The sequence below is a fragment of the Triticum dicoccoides genome, chromosome 2A (assembly GCF_002162155.2).
Source record: "Triticum dicoccoides isolate Atlit2015 ecotype Zavitan chromosome 2A, WEW_v2.0, whole genome shotgun sequence".
Lineage (NCBI taxonomy): Eukaryota > Viridiplantae > Streptophyta > Magnoliopsida > Poales > Poaceae > Triticum > Triticum dicoccoides.
The window spans coordinates 699495123-699511533 of record NC_041382.1 but is presented as its reverse complement, the minus strand read 5'-3'; positions in this window follow the sequence as shown (position 1 = coordinate 699511533).

The window sequence follows — 16411 nt, the reverse complement described above, 5'->3', positions numbered from 1 at the left end:
GCTCCTGGGACAGTTGGGTATTCTTTTCTGTAAGAACCTGCATAACAAATGATCCTTAAATCATTTATTCTAACTGTTTCAAGTCTCAGGGGCTACTGATATATATAACTACCAAATTTTCTCACCCGTATGTCTTTTACATACTGCTCCGTGGCTCTGGCTAGACCATTTTGAGCTGCACGGAGGTACGCATCTCCCGAGTTGTAGGCATCCAATGCCTCTTGGGAGAAACAAGCGTCACGAAGAACAGTCTGGCGACACCTGTGGTTCATGGCACTTTCCACCTCGGACTTGGTGGCGGACAATTTATCTGCATCCTCTGTCAGAGGAGCACCCGACACACGCCGCGTATTCGTTCCCGCCTCCGAATCCGGCCTTGGAGCCTGGCTGGTGGAGACGTGATTAGTAGCCTCTCCGGGTATAGTCCGGCGAGCGCTCCTTTTCCTAAAAAGAAAGCATGGGCGTTAATATGCCTCCGAGAATAATGTCTTGGAATAAAAGACGGCGTGTAGTACCGCTGCGCCGGTGTCTTAATACGGACTGCGGGTCTTTTCAGCCTACCTGGCCCCGCGGCCCCTTGTTGGCTAGTCGCCGCAGGCTCGGCCTTCCGTCTCGAGGACCTCCCCTGCAAAACACGGTTGTTATACGGTAATCAAAAACACGCAAGGACGGATCCCTTTTCAAAGTACTGGGACTTCGGTCTCAGTTACCTGTGAGGCTGGAAGTAGCCTAGGGTAATCGGCCGTAATGGCCACCAAAGCGTTGTCATTGCTCAATTGGTAAAATACCCCATCGATCAGATCCACAGATATGTTTGGATCCTCCTGGGAGGCCGGGTCCAGGGATCATCCAGGGTCCTCGGGTTGTGGAGGGGGGTTGTTTATCTCCCTTATAGCCTGGCGCAGCTCCTGCGTTGAAATCACTAGACTGAATACTTAACTATGGGAAAATGAAAGGATGGGCGAGAAAAAGTCTCCGCTTACCAAGCTCGGAGGATTGTACATAGAAAATCCGCCCCGCGGGTTGACATGGAGGAATTCCTCCTCTTCTCCCTTGTACAAAGTGGATAAGATCTTCATTAGATCAGCAATCGATCCCGGCCCTTTACGGCCGTAGCGGGTGGCATCATCCTCCCCATTGAAATCCCACATGGGGTGGCCTCTATACTGAAGCAGCTGCACCCCCCGCATGATACATGTGGCCATGACCTCGATCATGGTCAATCCAGATCGAGCTAAAAAACTTATCCGGCTCATCAGGTAAAGGACGTCCCTGTCATCTTCCTCCATGGAGCTCCATGGACGCCAGCTCCGGCACTTCTTCAAAGGAGCGTTCTCGAACTCAAGAAGGACGATTCGAATAGGATCCGGGAGGGGGACGTCTTCTATATAAAACAATTCTGAAGGCCAGTCTTCGGACGTCTTCTTTGGGGTTCCGGACAGATATCCGGTCCCGGCAATACGCCACACTTCGGCTCTGCCCACTTGATATATTGACCCCTTCTGAGAACGGGGCACAAGGCAGAACAACTTCTTCCATGGTGCGAAATGAGCCTCACAGCCTAAAAACAGCTCGCAAAGGGCTACGAATCTCGCGATATGCAATATGGAGGCAGGCGTAAGGTTGTGCAACTGGAGGCCGTGGAACTCCAGGAGCCCCTGGAGAAACGGATGAATTGGAAATCCGAGCCGTCTTACCAAATGAGGGACAAGGCATACCCACTCTCCCTTGGAGGGATTGGGAAGGCTCTCTGCTTGCTCTCTGCCATCATAGGTGGCGAGCACGGCTTGAACCGGGACCATGTACACTGGGGGAAGAAATCCCTTGGTCTGAAGCATCACTAATTTGCTGTGTGAGACAGAACATCTTCTCAATCTCCAGGCTTGGGGATAGGGGAGTGAGAGGAGGAGCTGCGTCGACCGGCCATGATGGAATAGATCTCTGTCGGGTGCGCTCCGATGAAGGCTCGCCAAGGGAGGATGGTGTGATTTGGATCTGAATCCTTATTTTTTAATAGGCGACTCATTCGCACAGCTAGGGAGGTAAATGTAAAAACACCCTGGCCCTTCACATTCGCTCGACACGTGTAAAGTGGCCATTATGGGGCTGGAAGCCAAGGAGTGCAACATTCATAAGGGGCCGGACACTATTTCAACAGGTACATGGAATTTGGAGAGGAACCCGCCTTGCAATGCCGAAGACAATACTGCGCACCGGACTCATCGTCATTGAAGCCCGGTTCGGGGGCTACTAAGGGAGTCCTAGATTAGGGGGTCTCCGGACAGCCGGACTATATCCTTTTGCCGGACTGTTGGACTATGAAGATACAAGATTGAAGACTTCGTCTCGTGTCCGGATGGGACTCTACTTGGCGTGGAAGGCAAGCTAGGCAATACGGATATGGATATCTCCTCCTTTGTAACCGACCTTGTGTAACCCTAACCCTCTCCGGTGTCTATATAAACTGGAGGGTTTTAGTCCGTAGGACAACAACAACCATAACATACAATCATACCATAGGCTAGCTTCTAGGGTTTAGCCTCTCTGATCTCGTGGTAGATCTACTCTTGTACTACCCATATCATCAATATTAATCAAGAAGGACGTAGGGTTTTACCTCCATCAAGAGGGCCCGAACCTGGGTAAAACATCGTGTCCCCTGCCTCCTGTTACCATCCGGCCTAGACGCATAGTTCGGGACCCCCTACCCGAGATCTACCGGTTTTGACACCGACATCGTCCCTGTTCACTGTGGAGCGTACCGCGATTAATTCCTTGGCCGAAAGGGCTTCGGATAATGCCTCGAGGGCCAATGCGGCTGTTTTGTTTTCGGCGAGGAGTGCTGTGTCTGGATCACTAGCGAGGGTGATGATTCCATTGGGCCCGGGCATTTTGAGCTTCATGTACCCATAATGGGGTATGGCTTGGAAGATCGTGAACGCCTCCCATCCTAAAAGGGCATGGTATCCACTACTGAACCGGGCCACTTGGAATGTAATTTCTTCGGACCGATAGTTCTCTGGCATGCCGAATACCACATCTAGTGTGATTTTTCCATCACATCGTGCTTCCCGACTGGGGATGATTCCTCTGAAGGTTGTGCTGCTTTGCTCAATGCAGTTCCAGTCTATTTCCATTTTTTGAAGAGTTTCCTCATAGATGAGGTTCAATCCACTGCCGCCGTCCATGAGTACTTTGGTGAGTCGAAAGCCGTCCACAATTGGACTGAGGACCAGTGCAGCTGGTGCTTTGGCTGTTCGGAATTTACGTTCGTCACTGGCATTGAAGGTAATAGCCGTGTCACTCCATGGATTTATTGCTGCCACGCGGCAGATTTCGGCGAGGCTGCGGAGTGTTCGCTTGCGTCTATTATTTGATGCGAAGGTTTCAAAGACTGTTAATACCATATTGTTATCCACGGGATGGTGCTCTGTGGCATTTGGGATGAGAAGATCCTCACCACTTTTGGCCACCTGCCGGAGTATCCAACATGCTCTAAGGCTGTGTGTTGGTATGGTATCCGCTGTACTATGAATTTTGCAGGGTCCGTTAAGCCATCCCTCCAATACGGTTCCATGCCCTGTAGAGGGTTTTTATTTCTTTGTAACTAACTCGGGTGTCTTATGATAGTGCACCCTTTTACTTCGGACTGGGTGTATATTCCGAGCCGGATTATCCCAAAGTTTCATTTCGGTTTTCCAGGCGCTTTCCATCACACAGTATTTTGTACTATGGACGCCAAGTCAGCGAAGCGTGATATGTCACGGTGACTTAAGGCGTTAAGGATTCCCTTGTCCGTGCAATTATTGCAGAAAAATGAGACTCCGTCTTCCTCATGACAGTCCTTAACCTTGTTCATCACAAGGAGGAATCTGGCCCAATAATGATGTATTGTTTCATGGGGCTCTTGCTTGATGTGGGAAAGATCGTTTATGTCTGGGTGGGTGGGTGGATTTAAGTCCGAACCCCTACCAGATCTGAGACCTAGGGGTCGAGGAGTTTCCAATCTTGGAAGTTCGGATTCCGTAGTGTTGCCCGATAAGTCTGGCTCGCTGCCTGATTCTAGGTTCAGGGCTTGGGGGACGTCCTCCCGTAAACGGGTATCCGGCTCGGAGAGCTCAGGAATCCGGACATAGTTAGTCCTCAAGATAGAGGGAGAATCGCCACATTGTTCCTCCACCACCGCAATATGATGGGTGGCCGGTGGAGAGTTAATCTCCCTTTGATTGGGTTTAATCTCCAAGAGCTCGTTTATGGAAGAGAGCTCCATTGGATCCATCAGCTCGGCAAATTCCGAGCCAACGTGGAGGCTGTTTTTGATGACCCGAGAGGTCATCGTCGGTTCAGCGGCCGAGATGGCGGTCATGATGAAACTACCAAGCCGGATAGTTTGGCCAACAGTCAGAGATCCCCCGGCGGTAATGTTGTTTTTACCAACGAGACGAGGCATCCTTCCTTACGGCAACAACACAATGGAACTCTCAATGAAAGCACCAATGTCGGTGTCAAAACCGGCGGATCTCTGGTAGGGGGTCCCGAACTGCGCGTCTAAGGCGGAAGGTAACAAGATGGAGGGGACACAATGTTTTACCCAGGTTCAGGCCCTCTTGATGGAGGTAAAACCCTACGTCCTGCTTGATTATTCTTGATAATATGAGTAGTACAAGAGTCGATCTACCATGAGATCGGAGAGGCTAAACCCTAAAAGCTAGCCTATGGTATGATTGTATGTTGTTCTACGGACTAAAACCCACTGGTTTATATAGACACCGGAGGGGGCTAGGGTTACACAAGGTCGGTTACAAAGGAGATATACATATCCGTATTGCCTAGCTTGCCTTCCATGCCAAGTAGAGTCCCACCCGTACACGAGACGAAGTCTTCAATCTTGTATCTTCATAGTCTAACGGTCCAGCCAAAGGATATAATCCGGCTGTCTGGATACCCCCTGATCCAGGACTCCCTCAATAGTGATCATGAAATTTCGGATCAAGTCACTACCAAACCTCATAGGTCGACAAGGATGTGTACTACTTCAGAGTGGTACGTAATCCTGTCCTGGAAGTCATGTTGTTAGACAACAATGAACCTACGAGCTATGAAGAAGCGATGGTGGGCCCGGATTCCGACGAATGGCTCGAGGCCATAAAATCCGAGAGAGGATCCATGTATAAAACAAAGTATAGACTTTGAAAGAACTACTTGATGGTCGTATGGCTGTTGGGTGCAGATGGATTTTAAAAGGAAGACAGACAATGATGGTAAGTGTCACCATTAAGAAAGCTCGACCTGTCGTTAAGATGTTTTCCGACAAGTTCAAGGAGTTGACTACGATGAGACTTTCTCACTCGTAGCGATGCTAAGAGTCTGTTGGAATTATGTTAGCAGTTACAGCATTATTTATGAAATCTTGCAGATAGGATGTCAAAACATTGTTTCCTCGACGTTTGTCTTGAGGAAAGGTTGTATGTGATACAACCAAAAGGTTTTGTCAATCCTGAAAGATGCTAACAAGTATGCAAAGCTCCAACAATCCTTCTAAGGACTGGAGTAAGCATCTCGGAATCGGAATGTCCACTTTGATGAGATGATCAAAGATTTTGGGTTTATACAAAGTTTATGAGAAACTTGTATTTCCAAAGAAGTGAGTGGGAGCACTATAGAATTTTTGATGAGTATATGTTGTTAACATATTGTTGATCATAAATGATGTAGAATTTCTGGAAAGCATATAGGGTTATTTGAAAAGTATTTTTCAATGGAAAACTTGGATTAAGCTACTTGAACATTGAGCATCAAGATCTATAAGGATAGATCAAAAACGCTTAATAGTACTTTCAAATGAATACATACCGTGACAAGATTTTGAAGGAGTTCAAAATAGATCAGCAAAGAAGGAGTTCTTGGTTGTGTTACAAGGTGTGAGCATTGAGTAAGACTCAAGACCTAACCACGGCAGAACAGAGAGAAAGGACGAAGGTCGTCCCCTATGCTTTAGGCGTAGGCTCTACAGTATGCTATGCTGTGTACCACACCTGAAGTGTGCCTTGCCATGAGTCAGTCAAGGGGTACAGGAGTGATCCAGGAATGGATCACATGACAGCGGTCGAACTTATCCTTAGTAACTAGTGGACTAAGGAATTTTCTCGATTATGGAGGTGGTAAAAGAGTTCGTCGTAAAGGCTTACGTCGATGCAAACTTTTACACTAATCCGGATGACTCTGAGCAGTAAACCGGATTCGTATAGTAGAGCAGTCATTTGGAATTGCTCAAAGTAGCGCGTGGTAGCTGCATCTACAAGTTGACATAGAGATTTGTAAAGCACACATGGATCTGAAGGGTTCAGACCCGTTGACTAATAAACCTCTCTCACAAGCGAGATATGAACAAACCCCATGGGTGTTGGATTCATTACAATTATATAGTGATGTGAACTAGATTATTGACTCTAGTGCAAGTGGGAGACTGTTGAGAATATGCCCTAGAGGCAATAATAAAATGGTTATTATTGTATTTCCTTGTTCATGATAATTGTCTATTGTTCATGCTATAATTGTATTAACCGTAAACCGTAATACATGTGTGAATACATAGACCACAACATGTCCCTAGTAAGCCTCTAGTTGACTAGCTCGTTGATCAATAGATGGTCATGGTTTCCTGACCATGGACATTGGATGTCATTGATAACGGGATCACATCATTAGACCCAATCTTAAGCATAGCACAAGATCGTGTAGTTCGTTTGCTAAAGCTTTTCTAATGTCAAGTATCATTTCCTTAGACCATGAGATTGTGCAACTCCCGGATACCATAGTAATGCTTTGGGTGCACCAAATGTCACAACGTAACTGGGTGGCTATAAAGGTGCACTACAGGTATCTCTGAAAGTGTCTGTTGGGTTGGCACGAATCAAGACAGGGATTTGTCATTCCGTATGACGGAGAGGTATCTCTGGGCCCACTCGGTAATTCATCATCATAATGAGCTCATTGTGACTAAGTAGTTGGTCATGGGATCATGCATTATGGAACGAGTAAAGTGAATTGCTGGTAACGAGATTGAACGAGGTATTGGGATACCGAATATCGAATCTCGGGCAAGTAACATACCAATTGACAAAGGGAATTGTATACGGGATTGCTTGAGTCCTCGACATCGTGGTTCATCCGATGAGATCATCGTGGAACATGTGGGAGCCAACATGGGTATCCAGATCCCGTTGTTTGTTATTGGCTGGAGAGTTGTCTCGGTCATGTCTGCATGATTCCCGAACCCGTAGGGTCTACACACTTAAGGTCCGATGATGCTAGGGTTATAGGGAAAGTTTGTATGTGGTTACCGAATGTTGTTCGGAGTCCCGGATGAGATCCCGGACGTCACGAGGAGTTCTGGAATGGTCCGAAGGTTAATAACAATATATAGGAAGTGAGGTTTTGACCACCGGAAGTGTTTCGGGCGTCAACGGTAATGTACCGGGACCACAGGAGGGTTCCAGGGGTCCACCGGGAGGGGCCACCAGCCCCAGAGGCTTGCATGGGCCAAGAGTGGGAAGGGACCAGCCCCTGAGTGGGCTAGTGCGCCTCCCACCAGGGCCCAAGGCGCAACTAGGAGGAGAAGGGGGAAACCCTAGGCAAAGATGGGCCTAAGGCCCACCCTAGGGCGCGTCCCCCTCTTGGTCGCCCCCCCTCCATCCCATCTTGGGTTGCCGCCCCCCTAGGGGTGGGAACCCTAGAGGGGGCGCACCCTCCTCCCCTCCTCCTATAAATAGTGGGGGTTTTGGGGCTGCCCAACACACGAGTCTCTCTCCCTCTTGGCGCAGCCCTACCCCTCTCCCTCCTCGTCTCTTGCAGTGCTTGGCGAAGCCCTGCTGGCGTGCCATGCTCCTCCACCATCACCACGCCGTCATGCTACTGCCGGATGGAGTCTTCCCCAACCTCTCCCTCTCTCCTTGCTGGATCAAGGCGCGGGAGATGTCATTGGGCTGTACGTGTGTTGAACGCGGAGGCGCCATTGTTCAGTGCTTAGATCGGATTCGGCCGCGATCTGAATCACTACGTGTACGACTCCTCCAACCGCGTTCTTGCAACGCTTATGCTTAGCGATCTTCAAGGGTATGAAGATGCACTCCCTCTCTCATGTTGCTAGTATCTCCTAGATTGATCTTGGTCACACGTAGGAAATTTTTGAATTATTGCTATGTTCCCCAACATCCGGCCCCTCTTCCCGAAGGCGCAACAAACCCAGTACTGGCCAGGATACTCGAGCCGGCGCCTTATCTGGCGCCCTCAGGGGAAGATGAAGGGGGGAATAAAGAGGCTGAAAGCAGACCTCACTCATTATCCATCCAAACCGGGGGAATTATCGCCTCTGCGAAGGAGGGTACCCAGGGAGAAGAATCTGAAATTCCCTCTCCCCAAGGGAGGAAGAAGACAACCTCTGAAGACCCGGAAACAGTGGTTTCCAAACAGGGGAAGAAATCTTCGCCAGAGGGTCCTGTCTCGTCGGGCACTCTTGCCGCGTAGCGCCCGCAGGGGATCAGCCCTCCACCGAGCTGTAAGTAATCAAAAAGTACTTAATAGTGAAAATATCCTACCTTACCTCCGAAGACAATAACCGAACTTATATATTGTAGTTCGGATCATAGCCCTTCTCGATAGAGTTCACCTTCGGGGGATCTTCTTCCGGAGATGATGGAGAGCGAAATACCTCCCCCTGCCACCCCGCCTCATGAGGTGGGAGACCCTGAAGTGTCGTCGCGGAGGGTTTCTCTTGATCCGCCCAGGCCAGAGGGTAATCCCTTGGCCACCCGGAGTCCTCAGTATCCGGCCCCGAAAGAGAGCAACAGAAAGAGTCCGGAACCGTATAGTGCACGGTCGGACGCACTAAATGATCTTCTGGAGCAAGCGGCCATCTCAAAAGCTCATCGTACGCTAATGGGTTCGGTAATTGAAAGGATTTCATCCGCTGAAAGCGGATTGCATGAAGCTTTTATGAGTCTACTGAGAGGCTTTGAGGTACGTGAAATAGTGTATGTTTTTGACAGGACTGCACACATTAGGTGTGCCCTATGTAGATAGTAGCCCCTGAGACTCTGGTTGCCGTCGGAAATGGCGGTAAACAGAGGATCATAGTCCTAGGTAATAACCAGACCGCCTTTATGTGAAGGTGGCTGAAGGTTCAGTGGCTAGCCGGACTGATGGGTTTGCCGAGCTAAAGCAGCAACTTGATGCGGCAGATGCCGACATCATGCTTGTCAACAAGCAGCTTGACGAGGCACAAGGTAAGCGATTTCTCTGGTGATCAACACATAGTAAGAGGAGCATGATGCCAGTATCTCTAATATGTTGTGACTGCAGATGGAGCTGCCACCGTGGAGACCCTTTGGGCGGAGCTTGCCCGAGCCAAGGAACAAGCAAGGAATAGCGATGCGGCCGCCCTAAAGGCAGTCGAAGAGCTGAAGGCCGAACAGGCCACGCATCGCCAGAGCAAGGCAAGAATAGCCAAGATGGCCATTGAGTTGAAGGATGACGCTGACTGTTACCAGCTTCTTGAAAAAGAAAATCGAGCGAAGGCGACGGACCTGGAAAAGGCCATGGTAGCAGCCAAGGAAGCCTGCTCCAAAATCAGAGCGACGAAAGAGGAGCTGCATCAAGCTACGGATATCGTGGCTAGGAAGCCCTTCTTGTTGCGGACTAAGTTCGGAGATCCGAAGTATGCTCCTCTTGATCAACTATGGAGTTATGCGGACGCCTACGTGGATTTGGCGGCATGTGCTGCTGATGCGGCTGAGTACTTCAAGGATCAAAAAGATCGTGAAGTGGAGAGGTTGTTCTAGTCACAATTTCATGCTCCAGTGCACCCGCTGCTGTTGAATGAGCGAATGGCCGAGTGGGCCGAGCTGCATAGGTTGTCCGGACTTGCCATGAGGTCTGTTGTGGATCATCTATGGCTGGGAGGGCCAAGGCCGAATAGCTACTTTAGTTTAGTGCAACAATTCCTTGGTGTTGTGCCACACATCGACGCTATGAAGAGGTCAGTGTGCATAGAGGGTGTGCGGATGGCATTTGCCCGTGTCAAAACATACTGGGTAGAGATGGAGGCCACCACTATTGCAACACAGGGTTCGGCCGTGGGCTGAGTGGCTACCGAGCACTACTTTGAAGAGGTCCTTGAGGGAGCTCGTTTGATAGAGGCGCAGTTCACGAAAAATATTATGTTCTAGTGACATGTATTCCCATTGTAAAAACAATGTTTTATTGAATTATAAAGGCTGTGTTTATACTTTTGCCTGAAAGTATTATGATGCCTCCTGTGCGGCCGTTTATGTATATATGTATATAACCTGAAAGTTTGCAGTCGTCGGCTTCCGCCCCCACGCATATAATGTGGGGGTGTTTGCAAAAAACGCTTGTTCACACTTTATCCAACGTCTTGGTCCATGAAGGAGGTGGTAGTGCAGCGAACGAGGCAATCGGACTATATTGCTTTAACACTTTCACTTAGCCATAGGAGTTTGACGGTGGGACTACTATATAGCCCCTGGTACTTCTGTGCTCGTCCGAATACAGGGAGCATACGTACATGACCGGGAAACGGCCCTTTGTTAATGCGGAGGAATCCCGAAGATTCCACTAAGTCATTGAGTGGTTGACCAGTCTTGCGCTTTATCATGACAGTCAGTTTTCGGCTTTCTCTACTGAGGTGCTCATCCGGATGAACCAGGGCACAATCGCAGTAGTTCTCCCAGTGCTACCTTATCCGATATAGCGGCACGTAAGGTACCAAAACATGGGAGCCGGACAAACCCAAAATTTGACCAAAGACATGATTTGGAGCTCATGCATATAGGGCCAAACTCGCGATGCCGAACACTCCCTAAGGTATTCGGTCTTTATAACATATGTCGGTCTGAACAATGCCCTTAATAATAAACCCCGAGTGTCCAGGTACGTGCAATATCCTGATGTGGCCACATGCCAATAACGTCAGCATCCTTCTCGGTTGTATTGAGTATCCGGAAGATGTGAACAACAAGAGACAGTAAAAAAAGGTTTACACGGGGTCTTAATCTGAAAAGAAACCTTTGAGCGGGTCCCTGCTGCACGTCTGCACCTGTGTCTCTGTTGTGCCGTGTCCTGGACGGGTGTAGCACAATTGTTATCTGTAAAAGAGAAGAACTTAGGTGAAAGTTGTCGTGCCGGAAAATTGGTTATTATCAATAAACCATTAAAATTCAAGATAAGTCAAGTTTGAGCCACACTAGCCCTGATTACACGCGGGAAGCCCCTGGTACCGTCTATGAGGGTTTGACCATCAAACCAATCTCATGTGTATGTGGTGATGCGCCGGACTCGTCTAACCATGTCCGTGGTCTTGACGACCTGTCGTTTTTTCGAGTTGGTGAGGCCGTCTAGTGTTCGGCTGTTAAAGCCACTGCACATTCTTCCGCGCGTAGAGAACGCTCAGTGTTTCCACTAACTGTGATGGTGCCCCGTGGACCGGGCATCTTGAGCTTGAGAGAAGCGTAATGCGATATTGCATTAAAACGAGTGAAAGCCGCTCTTCCGAGTAGTTCTTGATAGCCACTTTGGAATGGAGCAATGTAGAAAGTTAACCTTTCGCTTCGGAAGTTGTCGGGAGAGCCGAATACTACCTCTAGTAATAGAGAGCCCGTACAGCGGGCCTCTGGGCCTGGTATTACTCCCTTGAAGGCAATATCACTGTGGCTTATTGGGTCTATCCCCATTTTGTAGACTGTGTCCTGATATATCAGATTTAGACTACTGCCGTCGTCCATGAGGACTCGTGTGAGATGGAATCCATGTATTATTGGGTCTAACACCAAGGCAGCCAATCCTTCGTGCCGGATGCTTGTCGCGTGATCCCCGCAATCAAAAGTGATCGGGTAGGCCAGCCAGGGGTTGGACCTAGGGGTGACGGGCTCTATGGCCCGTGTGTCTCGGAGTGCATGTTTGCTTCTCCTCTTCGCCACATGGATCATGTTTACTGTTTTAACCTCTGGTTGGAATTTTTTCAGTCCTCTAGTGTTTTGCTAGCGAGGTTCATCCTCGTCTTCGCTTGGTGTCTCCCCCCTTTGTGTTCGGCGTTTAGCTTACCGGCCTGCTTGAAGACCCAGCATTCTCTGTGGGTGTGATTCGCAGGTTTATCGGGGGTGCCATGAATCTGACATAGTTTGTCAAGAATCCTGTTTAGGCCAGACGGTCCCTCTCTGCCGCCTTTGAAAGGCTTTTTCCGCTGACCAGGTCGAGAGCCCCTGAATCCGGCGTTTACCGCTGTATTATCTGCGCTATCTACTTTATTTCGACACTTGTTTTTATTGCGCCGTGGTTTTCCATTGCCATCCCTGACTTTGGATGTGCTTGGGTCGCTGGTGCTACTGCGGGCTAACCAGCTATCTCCCACCGCGCACAAGCGGGTCATGAGGCTTGTCAGGGCTGTCATTGTTCTCGGTTTTTCTTGGCTGAGTTGTCTGGCGAGGCATTTGTCTCGGACGCTGTGTTTGAAAGCTGTTAGGGCTTTGGCGTCCGGATAGTCAATGATTTGGTTCTTCTTAGTGAGATACCTGTTTCAAAACTTTCGGGCTGACTCTCCGGGCTGTTGAATTATATGACTTAAATCGTCTGCATCCGGAGGTCGGACATAGGTCCCTTGAAAATTAGCCCAAAAAGCGTCCTCGAGCTCCTCCCAACTTCCAATTGAGTTCTCGAGGAGGCTTTACAGCCAGTGCCGAGCTGGTCCTTTAAGCATGAGGGGCAAGTATTTAATGGCATGGAGATCGTCTCCGCTAGCCATATGGATATGGAGGATAAAGTCCTCGATCCAGACCCCAGGGTCTGTGGTCCCGTCGTATGCCTCTATGTACACTGGTTTGAATCCTTCTGGGAATTCATGGTCCAGCACCTCATCGGTGAAACATGGGGGTGCATGGCACCCCTGTATTTGGATGTAGCATGGCGTTCAGACGGTTGTAGTATTCGGTTTTGATTTTATGCCAGAGCGCGCTTCCTAGATCCATAGATGGATCTGGTCGTACTGGATTTTTGGTGCAAGTCCTCACGTAGGTCGTGTGTTGACTTGTGTGCAACTTTGTTAGCCGCTCTATCACGGTCACAAGGTTTTTGTTCCGGCTGGTTGGCCGTTCATTTTTCGGTTGTGTGGGCTCTAAGGCCTCATCGTCGAATTCAGGTAATAGCTTGCGCTTTGGATAGCTCCTTGTGTGGTAACTTCTACCATACTTTTCTTCGTTGTCGAGCACTTTGTTCCACCTGCTGTTGAGCGTATTTTGTGCGTCCTTAAGCCTTTGCTTCTGCTTCTTCAGACTCCTCGCTGTGGCGATAAGCCTTCTGCGGAGGTTTTCTTGCTCCAAGTGCGTTTCCGGGATGATGTGTGCGTCTTTTCCTCGGGAGTCGACTGGAGTGTTATTTTCTCTTGCGCTGTTATCACTGTTTTTTCTATGGTGGGACTTAGAGCGGAACCGCTAATGTCGGCGCTTGGGTTGCTTCCAGGAGGGGCCATCCTCCGCTGTCTCTTCGCCATTGGCTTCTTTAGGTGTATCCACCATGTATATGTCATGTGATGAAGTGGCTGTCCGGCGCCCTGTGGGCGATAGTTCCTGTCCGTCTCCTGCATCTTCGTCCATGCCGCCGATGTCTTCGGAGTCGAAGTTGAGCATGTCGGTTAAGTCATCGACAGTGGCTACTAAGTGGGTGGTGGGTGGGCAGCGAATTTCTTCGTCGTCCTCATCCCAATCTAGCCGGACATAGTTTGGCCAAGGTTCTCCTGAGAAGGAGAGAGACCTTTAACGAGTTTAGCACATCACCGAAAGGCGAGTGCTGAAAGATATCTGTGGAGGTGAACTCCATGATCGGCGTCCGGTCGGATTCGATAGGCACGGATGCAGGCGGCTCGGAGTCTGTGGCCGGCGACGAGTCCAGTGGTTCGGCGACACGGCTCTCGCAAGGGGTGAAGTCAGTATCCGGCTCCATCGCCACTGAGGGTGTGGCCTCCATGGCGGGGTCTATCCCTCCGTCCTTGGATGGCGCTATTTGCTCCGGATTGAAGGCCGGGGTGATTGCAGGTGCGATCTCCCGAACACTATTCGATGGTAGAGTTATGTCATGCTCGTCGTGATTGTGCGACGCATTTCACATGGGCTCGAATCCGTCGAAGATCAAGTCTCCGCGGATGTCGGCAGTGTAGTTTAAGTTTCCGAACCTAGCCTGATGGCTAGGGCGTAGCTCTCGATCTGCTCTAGATGGCCAAGCGAATTGGCCCGCAGTGCGAAGCCGCCGAATACAAAGATCTGTTCGGGGAGGAGAACCTCACCCTGGACTGCATCGTTACCGACGATCGAAGGAGCCATCAAACCTTATGGTGACGGCACAGCGGAACTCTCAATGAAAGCACCAATGTCGGTGTCAAAACCGGTGAATCTCGGGTAGGGGGTCCCGAACTGTGCATCTAAGGCGGATGGTAACAGGAGGCAAGGGACACGATGTTTACCAAGGTTCGGGCCCTCTTGAAGGAGGTAATACCCTACGTCCTGCTTGATTGTTCTTTGTAATATGAGTATTACAAGAGTTGATCTGCCACGAGATCGTAGAGGCTAAACCCTAGAGGCTAGCCTATGGTAAGATTGTCTGTTGTCCTACGGACTAAACCCTTCGGTTTGTATAGACACTGGAGGGGACTAGGGTTTCATAGAGTTGGTTACCAGGGAGGAGATCTACATATCCGTATTGCCAAGCTTGCCTTCTACGCCAAGGAAAGTCCCATCCGGACATGGGACGAAGTCTTCAATCTCGTATCTTCATAGTCCAACAGTCCGGCCAAAGTATATAGTCCGGCTATCCGAGGACCCCTTAATCCAGGACTCCCTCAACGGGATTGAGGGGTTGGGCTTCTTCCATATTGAGCTCCCCGACCTCGCCCCCCCCGACTCCCTCCCTCCTGGCCATCGTGATGGTGGTGGATAGTGTGGCTTCGCCCGAGATGATTGAGGCTCAGCTGAACCACCGATACGGCCGCCAGTGGGACTGGAAGGTCACCCGACCTCCAGAACGGTGTTCTACGTGATCTTCCCTTACGCCCTCAGCCATGGATACGCGACTCGCAGCGATCAGATCACTCTCGCCCGCAACAAGATCATCGTCGACATCTCCGAGCCGATCCTCGACCCCAAGGCGGTGGCGGTGCTGGACACAGCCTAGATTCTCATCGCCGGCCTCCCTGACATTGCGAGGTCCGAGCGGGTCATTCGCCAGATGTCTCGGATCCTCAGCAAGGTGCTCGTGGTGTATGAGCTCTTCCTCCGCAAGGAGGAGGAGGTCCGGGTCAAGGTCAAATGCCTGGACTCCTCCCGGCTTCGTGCTACCATCCGAGTCTTCTTCAACGACCAGGGCTTTGACCTGCAGATCTCTCCCGAGCCCCCTAACCATGTGGGCCGCCCTTGCTTCTCCGATGACGGTCCTCCTGGGGATGATGCGGGTGGAGACTACCACGGACGCCACCACCGTCGCGCCGGCCACTCGGATGACGAGGAGGCTTCGGAGGAGAGTCACTCCTGGTCCCCCTCTCCTGGCCATCGCGCTCCTTCTACGGGTCAGGGGGGTGGCAAGTCGGGCTCGGCTCCCCGGCGCCTGGGTTGCCGGTGGGCTCCCTGGCCGGTTTCTCTGATGAGAGGGACACGTCTAGTGTTGGCTTGCTCGTCATCCCCGCCTCCTCCCCCGGCTCCCAGGCCGCCTCTCCACCGAACCTCGCTCCCTTCGAGCCGGCTACTCCGTCTCCCCTGCCGGTATGTCCGCCCCCCCCCCGCCCTTCCCGTCCTCAGCGGGTGTCGTGGCCATGGTGGACCCGGCTCCGGTCCTGACCCAGGCGGAGGTTTCGCCCGTGCCTCCTCCATCCGCCCCGGACGTGGCTCCCGTGGGGGTGGTGGACACGACCCCTCTTGTGACCGTCGACCCCCCGCTACCTGCACTCCCCGCTGCGATGACGTCTCCGACCATTGCTCCTCCCGCTCCGCTCCACCTGGGATGCTCCTTGCTGGAGCCCATGCGGACAGTCAAGCTGGCTATGGAGGCGGGCGGGGAGGCGCGTCTGACCACCCCGGTGGCGGCACAAGCTCCCCCCCATTGCGCTCCGCGGCCTACTCTCGGCGTGGACGGTTGACCTCCTCCTCAGTAACGGCCTCCCGCCGTAGTGCTCGGCTCGACGCGGCCCGCCCGGATGGGAGCCCCGCTCTCCCCATCCCCACGTGGGCTGAGCTCCGGGCTGCTGCCCAGAATCTGGAGCCAGGTACTCCTGTCGTCCCCTCCTCTACTGCTACATGCTCCTTTTCCGTGCTCGAGTCAGTCCCACTTGGCAACCTAGTGAAGGTGGCTACAGATT